Raw genomic sequence first — 14,875 nt, 5'->3', positions numbered from 1 at the left:
GAAGGACAGTCGGGAGTTGAGGCAGTCTGGTCCGATGTCGTAGAGTGATTTGTGTGCGTGGGTGAGCAGTCGAAAAGTAATCCTCTTATTGACGGGTAGCCAGTGGAGATCTTTAAGGTGACCAGAGATGTGTTCGTTGCGTGGGATGTCTAATATGAGTCTGGCTGAGGCGTTTTGGATTCGTTGTAGTTTCTTCTGGAGTTTGGCGGTGGTGCCTGCGTAGAGGGTGTTTCCGTAGTCCAGTCGGCTCGTGACCAGAGCATGGGTGACTGTTTTCCTTGTTTCGGTGGGGATCCAGCGAAATGTTTTTCTGAGCATGCGAAGAATGTTGAAGCAGGAGGAGGATACGGCGCTGACTTGTCTGTTCATTGATAGTGAGGAATCCAGGATGACGCCAAGGTTTCGTGCGTGGTCTGTCGGGATGGGTGCATTTCCGAGGGCTTCCGGCCACCAGGAGTCGTCCCAAGCAGAGGGGGATTTACCTAAGATGAGGACTTCTGTTTTGTCTGAGTTCAGTTTCAGTCGGCTTTGTTTCATCCATTCGGCGACTTCTTTCATTCCTTCGTGAAGGTTAGTTTTGGCGGTGCTGGGGTCTTTGGTGAGAGATAGGATCAGTTGAGTGTCGTCCGCGTAGGAGATGATGTTGAGGTTGTGTTGGCGGGCGATGGCCGCGAGGGGGCTCATGTATACGTTGAAGAGGGTGGGACTGAGTGAGGATCCTTGTGGTACTCCGCAGATGATTTCAGAGGCCTCTGAATTGAATGGTGGGAGGCGGACTCTCTGGGTTCTTCCGGTGAGGAACGAGGTGATCCATTCCAGTGCCTTTCCTTGGATTCCGATGTTTCTGAGGCGATGTAAAAGGGTGCTGTGGCAGACTGTGTCGAAGGCTGCGGAAAGATCGAGGAGGATGAGGGCGACTGTGTCTCCATTGTCCAGTAGAGTACGGATGTCGTCTGTTGCTGCGATGAGGGCGGTCTCAGTGCTGTGTTTGGCTCGGAATCCAGATTGTGAGGGGTCGAGTGAATTGTTGGCTTCGAGGAAGGCGGCGAGTTGGTTGTTGACAGCTTTCTCGATGCCTGCCATTATGCTCCATGCTTCTGAAAGGTAAGAAAAAAAACGTGCATTTATGTTTCAAATGTCCAATCCTACAGCAGCCACTTCCAAAGCCCACACATGCCAGTAACCTGATGCAAGGCCCCAGTCTCCCGATTTTTTTTTTTAATCTCCCACTTTGCTCTCCTGAAATGTTGGCATGTATGAAATATAAACTCAAAATATCAAAAGTGAGACGAAATCACTTGGAAAGTACTTAGGAGATGTATATCGAATCATTTCTAAATAATTAAAAGCCACGTGCGGGGATTAATTTAACCTTCCAGTAGGAAATGTAGTAAATTCAATGTATTGCGGTGCTGCCATCCAGTGTCAAAAAGCAGCTATTGCGTTTCCGTGCACCGATTCGGATCAGCTCCACATTCAAATGTGTTTTTTGTTATAACAGTACCATCTAGTGGCGGTTTATATGTAGTGCGCTTCAGATAGTATATGTACTACTACAAATGCTATGGAACAAACAATATCCAGGGCAGTGTAATCTAAAAACAACAAAAAAAGTCTTTAATAAATCAGTTCCAGTCCCACAAATTCAGAAAGGACAAGATTACTCGTCTACCTTCGAATTACGATATCTTTTTTCAGTAGCTCTGCTCAGCAGGCCTTAGTTTATAAAAGTTTTTAGAGGTCCCTCTCCAGCACCGCGAAAAACCGTTGTCCAGTGGGTAGGTGGGAAAGGGAGGTGGTGGTGCCCTTCCAAGGCTTCTTGGTCTCGATGCCACCCTCTCCCACCACCCTGAACCTTCCGTATTGTACAGAGATCCGTACTTTCCCCCTTAGTCATGGCATGCCTATTTAATATTCCTCCTGTCTCCCTTTTCTGCCTCTCATATGGTCAACATACAGGTGCTGGACAGATCTGTGTGATTATGTTTTTATGCACAGAGATTGACACAGTGGGGCTCACACCAGGCGAGCAACACCCATTGGGCTCACTGGGCTTCAGCCCCCCCACCCCCGTCGTTTCTGTCAGCCCGGGCTGAGACAGCTTCGCGGGCTGGCGACGTCTAATTGCAGCTGCACCCAAGGACTTCTCAGGTCTTTAAAAGACCGTTTACTTGTAAATGAGGCTTTTGTTGTGTTTTCATCCCTTTTTACAGCCGCTCTGGTTACGGCTGTAAGAATTAGCCCCCCCCCCAAATCTTTTTCAGCCCCCCCGAAATGTGGCTCTAGTTGCCAGCCTGGCTCACACCCCGTTGGATTTTGTAGCACTCTATAATAAGATTAGTTAAACATAGGGCGAGTTACCTGTGGTCCTACACTACCTTCAGCTTCTAAAGAGCAGTCCCAAAAGTACGAATTGTGATGCCAGCGTCTCGCTTCAGAGGGGTGACACTGCCCACTTTTTTAAAAATAATCTTGAAATTGACCTAGAAACGTTTCATAACTGGATTCGTAAAACTACAGACATCTGCTTACCCACCTCCTGTAAGAGGATTAACAACCACCCTCCTCCAGCCCCTTGGTTCTCAGATTTGTTAAAAGCTGAGAAAACCAAATGTAAAAATATGGAAAGACGGTGGAGAAGGGAATATGCATTCGAAGCGAAAACCGCTTACCTGCACGTTAAAAGGGAATATTATTCTCTCTGTAGGGCTGCGCGTGTGGAACATGTTTCCTTAACCTTATTCGATGCAAAGAACTGCTCTAAAACATTGTTTAAAATGGTAAAAGAACTATCAGGTGCCACAACACAGCCCACTCCACCCAATCTGAGCGAAACACAATGCGAAAACCTTGCCCAATTCTTTACTAATAAAGTGGAAGCAATATACTCTAATCTGACTGAGAATTTGTCGTCATCCCCTGTGTTAATACCATTAGTCCCCAGTTATTTTACTGTGACATCTGTTGATAAAGATCTGCCTGATATAAATACCATCAATAAAGTAGAGAATTGGTCATTATTGGATCTGACGTCCCTTAAATTGCATCTACCCATCATGGCAGAGACCACTTTTGCACCTCACACTTATATTATTATGATTATAGCTCCCCACCCCCACTTCCCCTTCACCCCCCCCTTCTAACTCTTCTGACTCATCTGTTCCCGTGATCCCAGTTACCCGGAGGTCCTCCACCACTTATTCAACTAGTTCCACCACACCAAATCAGCCCACGTTCCCCCTACCTATCAAGGACGAGGCCACTCTTGCACCTCACACTTCTACGGTTACCACCCTAGGTCAGAACACAGCTCCCCTCCCTCAATCCCCCGCTATACCCCCTCTCATCATCTCTCCCCCTAACCCAGTCACACCTCAAAACACCACAACAAACATCGACTCCATACAACTCAACCTATTTCCCCCAACTCTTCCCATTCTACTCACCTACCTCCATTAGTATCGGAACTTACTACAGGCACCATCATAGTTCACCCTCCTTCCCCCACTTGCACCTTCCATATACTTGACACACACCAATCAGGCCACCAGAGCGCAGTCCCCTGCACACCGTGGTCCATCCCTCGACTTCGCAGATACCAGTTCACCCTCTGAACAACATTCGCCTCCCTCCACACCTCCCACTCCTGCCCACCCACAGGTCAATCCCCCTATCCAACCATCCTCAACACTTTCCCTACGACACACGCACACAGCTACACAGTTGAATGCACGCACTCCGTTACTAGCACATTCACCCAACCAGCTGACTCCCCAGACACACACACTCAGCGCATCTTCCCCCCCCCACCACAACCTCAGCAGACACAAGATTGGATGAGATCGGGGGAGGAGCCAAGATGGCGACCTGAACGGACGTGCGGCCGCTCGGCACCGCCGGCCCCGGAGTCCCGCACCTAAATCCTGCGTGCTATCCTGTGGATCTCTTTGCTTAAAATGTGCGGGAAATGGAGCCGACTCTGACGGTGTTCCTCTGACCTCTCCACCCGCCCGGAGTCGGAAGTTACTGGACGGATCGCCTTTGCCCGGGTCCCCACCCGCTCCACAGCGCCTGCCGGACCTCGCGCGCCCCGAGATGACTGTTCTGCTACGGAGGCTGTGGCACTACGAGGGGGTGCTTCCACCTGACTGCGGCCCGGCTGACGCCTGCCTCCGCTACTTTGCCGAGAATACACGGAGAGGCACCGGGACAGGGGGGAGAGGGCTTGCCTGAGGTTCCTTTGTTCGTAGCCGCCATGATGCTGGTCGGCTCTTCACGTTACTCTGCCTGGTACCGGTGAGCTCCTTTTCATTCTGCCTGACTACCATACGGCCAGCAGTTCCCTGGTTACGCAGCAGACAGAAGGGGATACAGTGTGCTCCAGGGACGACAGCTGCTTACCGGTCGTGTCCCGCGGCCCCCTCCCCCCCCCCCCCCCCCAGCACTCCAGTGACTGAGGACAAGATGGCGGTGCCTGCTATTCGGCGCTGTGGGGATGACTATGTGCTTTCCTCCTGGGACGACGAGCACACCTTCGTGCAGGGGACCGGATCAAACCTTTCCTCCGGGAGTGCAGAGCTGCGGGAATTACAGCCAGAATGGACCTACATGGAAGTGATGGCGGTCTTGGGTGAGCTACGATCGGAGATGTTGCACAATTACAACTTACTGGGTGTGACACTTGATGCATGTGCCCACGCTATATGCCGAGAGCAGGGGGTCCATCCCCGACAAGGTCTGGAATTGACTTTGCTACAGTCTGCCAGCCCACCGCCGCCTCCGAGTGCTACTGTTGCGATTAAGGAAGCTACTGATGAGGCTTGTGGAGATTTGTTGCGACCCGTCAGGTCTGCTGCTGCAACATTGTCTCCCCTTTGTTCTCTGACTGACTGCCTGCCTCGTGTAATAGTCTCGCTGTTTTGGTCACTACCAGCCTGTCCTCATGCCTTGTCATCTGCTCCTTCCTTGGAAGCCTTGACCTCCCTGTCTCGTGACTTTTGTCGCCTGGATGCCTCGGATGAGTGTGTGATCAAGGGTGAACTATCTATAGAGGACAGGCGACGCTCTTTCAGCGACTGTGCACCTCCCCCATCCTCGAAGCGGCCAGGTTTTTTTGTCGACTTGGACTGCATCGGACTGCCACGTAGGGTGGGTGAGAGAATAAATCCCAGGTCGGGCCAGGGCTAGGCGGTCCCCTTGATGCATTGATATACTGGCGGGTGGAGGCTGCGAGGGACCCGAATTTTGTTTGTAACATTGTGTAATGTTAGTTGACTCTCCCTAATGGTTAGACCTTTGGTGAAGCTATCTGTTGCCGATACTGGGGTAGAGAATGTTTAATGAGCCGGCGGTGACCGAGCGTGTATGATAGGGCCCTCCTCCCCGTCGTTCTCTAGTGGGAGTTCTGGAATAGAATTCTGTCCTTGCTCCCTATATCACTGGTTAATATTTTTCTTTGCTTTCTCTTTCCTTTTTCTCTCCTTTCTTCTCTTTACTTGCTATATTTCGGGTTTATGGGGCGACAGACACTCTGCTGGGGGGGGGGGGCAGGCCATAGCCTCTGCATGTGTGTAGGGTGGGGGGTTATATTTAGTTTTTGTTAGTTTCTATGGTGCCTATTTATGATCTTCTTTTATAATTTTCTCTGTTCATCTGGACCCGTGTCTAGGCTTACTGGGGGAGGGGTGGCGGCGGGGATACGACTGTGATGTTGGGAGTACTGCTCTGTAGTGTGAATACCTAGCTGCCATCCCGCCTGGTGGGGACCTGATTGTTGAGATGTGAGATCGGTTTAATCTGTAGCTACTGTCTCGTCCCACCTGCATGGACCTTGCTCTTATTTTATTATTTCATATGATTAAGGAACAATACGGCCTGGACTCAATAGTTGCGCAAACAAAATTTAAAATTAACCTTCATTGCTCCTGTGTCATGGTATTGCGGCGCTCTCCAGTCTGCTCTTGAAACTTTAGCTGATGGTATAACGTAGTACTGTGTCGCCGTATTGCATGCACTAGTGCTTCATGAGTGTTCGTGGCCGGCCGGATGGTTGTGGGCCCGTATTTGTTCATTATTTCATGCACAATAAAGGTTTTCAAAAATTAAAAAAAAAAAAAGATTGGATGAGATCATGTCCACACTAATTAAAAAAGACCTACACGCGTTTAAAATCATTCTATCGAACCATCCATGGCTCCAAAGATCCAACATTCCTAACAAGTCCCTGACACACCCCCACTACATCAAACACATTGCTCCCAATTGGATATTAGTACCCTCCTGTAACCTACCCTCCCGCTCTTTGCGTACCAACAACCATCTCTCCGAAACCGATCTTCTCTCTCTCCTGCTCTCCTACGAACCGCCCCCCCCCACTACCATGATCACCTCCCACACATGCTCATCCCCTCTATCCTCGCAAACCCTCACAGGCCCTCTACTCATAACAACAGAGGAATCATCATCAATAACCTCTGTAAAGTCCCACTCATCCAAGAACAAACCTCATTCCCCTCCACCCCCCGTCTTAAATGCTCACTCTTGAATTGCAGTTCGGCATCGAAACACAACACTGACATAGCCGACCTCATTACCTCGACTAACCTTGACATCATCATACTCACAGAAACATGGCATACAGATTCTTCCTCGCCCCTCATCGACATTTTAGTTCCCCCTAACTATGACATCATCAGACTAGACAGGTTGGGAGGCAATATTGGAGGTGGTATTGCGTGTATACACCGGAACAACATCACCATAAACAGAGCCATACCCTCGCTACTCCCCTCTTGTGAATACATCAGCCTTGACATCAACAGTAATGGTAAACCTGTCTGCTCGCTCCACATCATCTACCACCCACCTGGCGACAACCTCCTATTCACAGAACAAATCATGGACCTGATAACATCACTCACTGGTTGACGAAACACACACATTTTCCTGGGTGACTTTAACCTCCACTGGAACGACCCTAACGACACGGTGGTCCACAGCTTCAAAAACTTCCTCAACGTCTTAGACCTCAACCAATTGTGCAACAGCCCGACACACGATAAAGGCGCAACCCTGGAATTAATAATTGCTAAGACTGATTCCACCCATCTGGAATCGATCCTCCCCTGTGATTGGTCTGACCATCACGTCATCACCTTCTTCATCAATGAAACGATCAAGCTGACCTCTGTACAAGCTACAAAACCTTAGGTATGGAAAAAGGACTGGAAAAAGCTCAACACAAACACCTTAACCGCCTCTAGCAAGAACCTACTTCGCCCCCTGCTGGAACTTCCAACGTAACTGACCTCACCAATCACTACCTAAACTCCATGACCTCGATAATTAACGAATTTGCACCCCTGCAACTAAAGAGAGTCTCCACGAAAGACTCTAGACCCTGGTTCAACGGTCTCCTTAACGAGGACAGACGTTCTCTCAGAACTGCCGAACGCAACTGGAGATCAGTACCATCCGCCGAGCTGCTCCTGACTCTAGAAAGAAAGAGAAATGCTTATTTTCGTAAGGTCAAACGCACTAAAGCAGACTTCTTTACCCAACAACTTGACCAGGCAAGAAACCGACCCAAAAAACTTTTTGAATGAATCAAAATGCAATCTAAGGACCAACCTCAACGGCCTCTTGATCTAACTCACCCACAACCATCTTGTGATGACTTTTCTAACCACTTTAACCTAAAGACGGAGAACATCAATAAAGATCTCCTTAAGGACCTAATCTCTCATTCTGACCTCCTCACCAAATCCCCCCCTTACCCCCAAATGTTTCTCAACAAATCACATCACAGTTTACCTTGAAAAACAACGCAACATGTTCTTACTTCCACCCCTATTCTGAAGAAGCAATAGGCAAATATCTCAGTGCCCTGAAGCCTTCCGATCACCTCACTGACCCACTCCCCGCAAATGCGGTTAAAGATCTTACTCCTTCGCTACTACCCATATGGATCAAGATCATCAACAGCTCACTTCAACAAGGCTGCATCCCGGACTCCCTAAAGGTAGCGCAAGTGTCTCCCATCCTTAAGAAACCCACAGCTGACCCCACGGACATCAACACCTACCGCCCAATCTCCAATATTCCCACTCTGGACAAACTTCTGGAAAAATGTGTTCATCACCAACGGACAAAACATATCGACCAATTCAACCTCCTAAATAAGAACCAATCCAGCTTCCCTGCAAATCACAGCACGGAATCAGCCATGACACACATCATTGATGATGCTCTTCAAATACTTGATCATAACGAAGCATGTCTCCTCATCTTATTAGACCTCTCCTCAGCATTTGACACGGTCAAACACGAACACTTGATAGATCTGTTAAAACACAGAATGGGTCTCTCAGGACCAGTGCTCGACTGGTTTACCTCTTTTCTGCATAACCGGACTCCAAAATTCAAGGTCACCAACACACTGTCCAAACCAGTGCCTGTTACGATAGGAGTCCCTCAAGGTTCCTCGTTATCCCCTACTCTCTTCAACCTCTTCATGGAACCACTCTCCGATTTGTTACAAACATCAAACGTGCAATTCCACATGTATGCAGATGATACCCAACTCTACCTCAAGATCAATACCTTGGATGACATTAGTTTGCCCAACAACACTCTTAAGACCACCCAAACATGGCTGGCAGTGAATCACCTCAAACTGAATGCTTTAAAAACGGAATTCCTCCTTATTGCTCCACCCACCAAAGTCCCCACACAGCACTCGATGTTCAACTAACCATTGTGGACTCGGCAAAATCACTTGGTATAACTCTGGACTGCAACCTCAATATGCAGAAGCATATTAGTAATGCAACAAAGGGAGCACATTTTCAGATCAATACACTAAGGAAGCTGAAGCCCTTCCTACCTCCCAATGCGGATCAGACGCTAGTTCTACTGCGGCTGGACGATGGCAGTGTTGCGTTATGCGGACTCCCCAAAGCCACCACAGCTCCTCTAAGAGCCTACACCAACTCAGCAGCGAGACTCATCACTGGCTCGAAAAAAAGGGCCCACATTTCCCCTAATTTAAATTCTTTACACTGGCTGCCATTTGAAGCCAGAATCCACCTGAAAATAGCTTGCATGACGCACAAGGCCCTACATCATAGTGCACCTAGCTACCTCACACAAAAACTCACAATATCGGGAGGATCAAGTCAACAAGAAGTGCGGAAAACCTCCTTCTGAAACCACAAAAATTCAATAAGAAACAAGCATTGGATATGCAATAGGTCTCGAATTAGGAAAGTTTGAGCTATTGGTCTTATAAATGACTTTTTTTAAATTTATGTGTTGTTTTTTAAAATAGCTAAGTTAATAGCTTTGTCATTTACAATGCCAATAGTTATAACTTTCGCAAATGTGACACCTATAGCATTTGTAATGCAACATGTTTTGTACTTACGTGACTTAGATGTATTGATATTACAAATAACAATGGCTTTTAATTTTTTTAAATAATTAATACTTAAATAATTTATTTAATTAGTAATGTCAATAGCTTAAACTTTTCTAAATAACTTTTGTGAAGATTATGTTCAGTGTTTTTTATTGTGACGAATATCCAAGAACAGAAGTGAAATATTAACCTCGTAATAAAGCTTGAAAGCTTGAAAACAGCTTGAAACAATAAAAGAACATATTTGAACCAGTGATGCTGTGGTGGTGCTGAGTGATGCTGTGGTGGTGCAGAGTGATGCTGTGGTGGTGCTGAGTGATGCTGTGGTGGTGCTGAGTGGGAGATGGGGAGAGGGAGAAAAAGGAGAGCAGGGAGAGGGTAAAGAGAGGGAGAGGAGAGAGAGAAGAGAGAGAGACAGAGACGGGAAGAGAGGCGGAGACGGGGAGACAGGAGAGGGAAGAGAGGGAAAGGGAGAGAGGGAGAGGGAAGTGAGGGAAAGGGAGAGAGGGAAAGGGAGAGAGGGTAGAGGGAGAGTAAGAAGAGAGGGGGAGGACGAGGGGGAGGACGAGAGTGAAGGACGGAGGGGAGGGGGAGGGAGGGAGAGAGAGGAGAGCAAGCAGAGGGGGAGATGGGGATGGGGAGAAAAAAGGAGAGCAGGGGGAAGGTAAAGAGAGGGAGAGAGGAGAGAGAGGGGGAGAGAGGAGAGTGAGAAGGAGAGAGTGAGAAGGAGAGGGTGAGAGAGGAGAGAGGAAAGTGAGGGAAAGGGAGAGAGGTAGACGGAGAGAGGGAGAGTGAGAGTGAGAGAGTGAGGGGAGGGAGGAAGAGAGGGAAGGAGGTAGAGGAGAGGGAGTGGAGAGAGAGAGAGGGAGAGAGAGAGAGGAGAGCAGGGAGAGGGATAGAGGAGTAGAGAGTGAGAACCATGTTATCGACTCCAGCACCATGAAATACCAGGAAGGCACGTTTGGTTTAGGAGCTTGATGCATAATAAAAAACAAGCACACACGTTACAACTATGGGATGAAGTAAGCCATCACAAGTGCAGGTGAGTCTGAAGTCCGTGTAAAGCAATACATTCAAAATAAACATGGTTGTTTTGTGAAGAATGTTATTTGATAGTTTTATTAAATTGTTACTTCAGGGCGCCAGCGGCCGGTAATGGGAGAAATGCGCAGTACTTAAATGACAGCAATCCTGTTTGTATCACTGCTCAAGATAACAACTTTGTATGCGAAGGAATACTGGGCGCGCCTTTCCATTTCTGAAAACAATGTTCAATTAAAAAAAACAAAAAACGAATACCCGATCTGTAAGGGAATATACTATAGCATGTATAAGAGACAAGCAACGTGCACAAAGGCATGTACAATTCGTGAAAGTGAAACGGGTACAGAAACCATTGACGAGAAGTTAGAGCTTGGCTGCCGTCCAGGTTTCTGGCAGGGAGCTCATTAGCAAGACTGAGACAAACTTTAAGTGTTTCAGCCCGAGATAAAGTAAGCACATTAGTTAAGCTGAGAATTTTTAACAATTACAACATAACACTGCGAAGCGCCAACCACATTTTTTTAGAAAAGAGCAGAAAGATTAATTATTGTAACTCTGTTGGTCATCACGTGCAGGCACAGAAAGAAACCAAAGAGAACAGATTAGTCTAGATATAAATCACTTAAATGTACTAAGTCTTTGCTATAAATGCACTGAGTATTTGCTCTCTCGCGCGCCCATTCTGGCCCCCTCTGGATTCAAAAGCAAGCACTGAATGTAACATCCAGGCTCCTGCCTGCCCTGACGGGGACTCCTCCCTCCACACTATGCAATTAGACAGTTACCCTGCAATGTACATGCAGAAAAGTAACACGATAAACAATCAGTCTCACAAGCCACAAATATGGATGCACGGCCAAACATGAAGCATTATGCAAGTAAACTAGAAAAAGAAATGGGAGGACGTTCTTGGTAATATATACAGGTTACATAAAACCAGATTTATTGAATGCCAAAATGCAGGAAACTAACTGTTTAGTGGGTGTATGCATTCGAGTACGTCTCTGACGGAGGCTTTGTTCATGTGCAGACATTAAAGGCTGCACAGGTGTTGCCTCTCCAGAGAAAATCACTAAGGAAAAAAGTTATAAAGAGACCCAGGATTTTGGTGGGGAGATACGGAGGTTGATTGCTAGTATCAATATCCAAATCTAGGCCAGCCACCTTTCTGAGGTATGTGGGGATAGTTACTTGGCTTAGCATAAAATAGCTAGGGAGGATATTAATAGTTCAGCGAATGTAATAACCATGGAGGCAGGCAACACATACATACAATGGTGTGAGGTAGGTTTTAGACTAATCTATTAGAGGAAGGAGGGAGATGTGATGTAAAATACTGTGGGGTTTCCTAAGCTCATTTTATTTTATACAGAATTAATTATTATGAAGCCAAACAGGAAGAATATTCTATGGCAGGTTGGGCTTCTTGCCTCGAAGCCCAACATTCGTGAAGTAAATTAAGAATGGACACAAGAATGTGAAGAACTGATGAGGCTGAACTAGTCATTCTGTGTGCTCTGTGAAACCTCCGTCTTCACAGAGCGCCTCTAGCAATGCCTGGCAACACAGACGGTGTCAAGAAGAAACAATCACACTGGACAAACGCAGCACGTTACGAGGCAGGGCCAGCCGTGTCTGAGCTCTGCACCAATTGTAATAACAGAGGGTGTTACTACCTACACATCTCAAACACATAACGTCCAGACGTAGAGGCAAATCCACATGAAACAAGACGGAGGGAAGACAGAGAAGGGGAAGGGGGGAGGAGAAATGCGACACGGCGGGTAGGGGAGGGGGCGGAGCGGGTAAAAACAAAAGCAAGATGGAGGGAAGGCAGAGAAGGGGAGGGGGGAGGAGAAATGCGACACGGCGGGCAGGGGAGGGGGCCGAGCGGGGAGAGCGGCGATGAGGGTGTGAAGCAGCAGGGGCCTTTGAAGTGAAGCTAAGCTTCACTTCAAAGGTGTGGGAGGAGTGCTGCTGGGGAACAGATGGCGATTTGATGATGTGCACGCGCATTTTAGGTCAATGAGCTTGCGCATTGACCTAAAAGCGCACGGGCACAGCACCAAATCGCCAGTTGGGATAGTAGTTGGGTAAAGTCTGTTTAAGTCGCTATAGTCTCGCTCTGCTCAATGCGCATGCGCATTGAGAGGCGAGACCTAAAAAACCTATAATCGTTCCTTTTCAGGAATGGCACCCAGGATTTGGAATGCTCTACCACCAGAAATAAGACTGAACCCCTCCACCTCCTCCTTCAAATTGGAAGTAAAAGGCATCCTTATGGCGAATTTTACGTAAACATAGCCTCACATGACTGTGAAGAACCCCTATTCCACTCTTTTTACCTGCCAATCTTATGCTTGGCTTGTTATATGTAAAGTTTTGTTCCATTTATTATGATGTTCTCATGTTCAATGTAATTCCATCATCCTTCAAAACCGACCAGTCCAGTTTTTGCACCTTATCTGATGTGCCCTTTTAACTGGGATTATTCTCTGCTACCATTCTCTATGGCCATGTTTTACATCTTGCACGTTTATTAAGCTTTTTGATGTTATTCTTACAGTCCTGCATATTTTTATTTTTTGTCATGCCTATACACGCTTACTGTAAAGCGGTCTGATACCCACAAGGGTCTTGTTCGCACACTATAAAACTTTCAAATAAAAAGAAATCTGGTTCTCTTTGCAATTTCCTTCCTATTTCTGTGCTGCATCAGCTTGACCTGTCAATGCTTACAATCATTATGGAACTCCTAAATACTTATCTAAAGGAATCTTTTGTTCCCCTGGAATGGAAACATGCAATGGTCATTCCATTATTGAAAAGGCTAATGCTGATTCTACGCTGCTGTCGAACTATCGGCCAATTTCCTTGCTTCCTGTACTTTCTAAAATCTTGGAGAGGCATATTAATGGTCAATTGTCTCAGTTCATTGAAAAGAACAAGATTTTGCACTCTTCTCAATCTGGTATTCGTACCGGTCACTCTACTGAGACGGCTCTCCTTGGCGTAACCGAAATGCTACGCCACAACTTGGATGCAGGAAACACTTTCGCACTTGTCTTACTGGATTTAAGTGCGGCCTTTGATACGGTGTCCCATGCCGTGTTGATAAATGCGCTACAATCTATAGGGGTTACTGGTTCTGCTCTGGGCTTGTTAACCTCTTTTCTCACAGACCGTACATTTCAGATTTTCTCTTCTGCAGCAAATTCTAAAACTCATTCCTCCCCATATGGAGTCCCCCAGGGATCTATTTCAGTCCGTTGTTATTTAACATATATGTTAGACCCCTGGCAATGGTTGTTGAAGAAGCGGGGTTGTCGTTATTCTCATACGCTGACGACACTCAGATTATTTTTTCATTGTCTGCAGGAGAAAATTCACAGCATTCTGATCTTCGGGCTGGGCTGACCAAAGTTGCATCCTGGATGCATGCCAATTTTCTCAAGCTGAATGGTGAAAAAACTGAGGTTCTAGTACTGAGGAAAGGCAAGGAGCTCTGGGGTCCTCAACATTGGCCCACAGAAATGGGTGCATTACCGCAGCCTTCTCATCATGTTCGCAACCTTGGCTTTATTATTGACGACTCATTATCTATGCGTCATCAAGCCAAAAAGGTTGCTGCAACATGTTTCACCATTCTAAAGTGGCTGAGAAAAAATGTGTGTTTGCTCCCTGACGTGACTCAGATAACCGTTGTCCAGGCTCTTATTACATCTAGACTGGACTACGGTAACATCCTCTATCTTGGAGCTAATAAAGATGTTATCCGAAAGCTTCAGAGAGTACCCAACTCAGCGGCCAGATTGCTCTGTCGAACCCCGAGAACTGCTTCTATTTCCGCTTCCCTGAGAGATCTTCACTGGTTGAGAATTGAGAATCGGATTAGGTTCAAAGCTCTAAACTATATGTTCAGAATTAAGTACGGCATGGCTCCTATGTACGTGCAAAATCTGGCCTATCTCTATTTACCTTCCCGTACTCTTAGATCCATTACTCAGGCTAAATTCCAGGTGCCAAGGATTAGACTATCCCTCATGGGTGGTCGTTCTTTTTCTTATTTGGGCCCTGTTTTATGGAATACTCTTCCGCTGTCTCTTAAAACTCAGATGCACGTCACACTCTTTCGTAAATCCCTCAAAACCTGGCTCTTTAATCAGTAGTTCCATTCCCCTTTTTTGTTGCTGTTTTACCCCGGGCACCAGGAAACCCTTTCGGGTAGCTGTTGCGCCTAGATATAAATACAAATAAATAAATAAATAAATACTGTTGATGTAGTCAGGGGCATAACTCATGCCCTTTGGCCCCTACAGCATGTGAGGGCCCCACGACCACCCTGCAGATGGGCCCTCTTCCAGTCTGAAACCTACAAATATTTATGAAATAGGGGTGTCTATGGGCTCATAA

The sequence above is a fragment of the Lissotriton vulgaris genome, chromosome 2_1 (assembly GCF_964263255.1).
Source record: "Lissotriton vulgaris chromosome 2_1, aLisVul1.2, whole genome shotgun sequence".
Taxonomy (NCBI): Eukaryota; Metazoa; Chordata; class Amphibia; order Caudata; family Salamandridae; genus Lissotriton; species Lissotriton vulgaris.
This window is presented reverse-complemented; position numbering follows the sequence as displayed.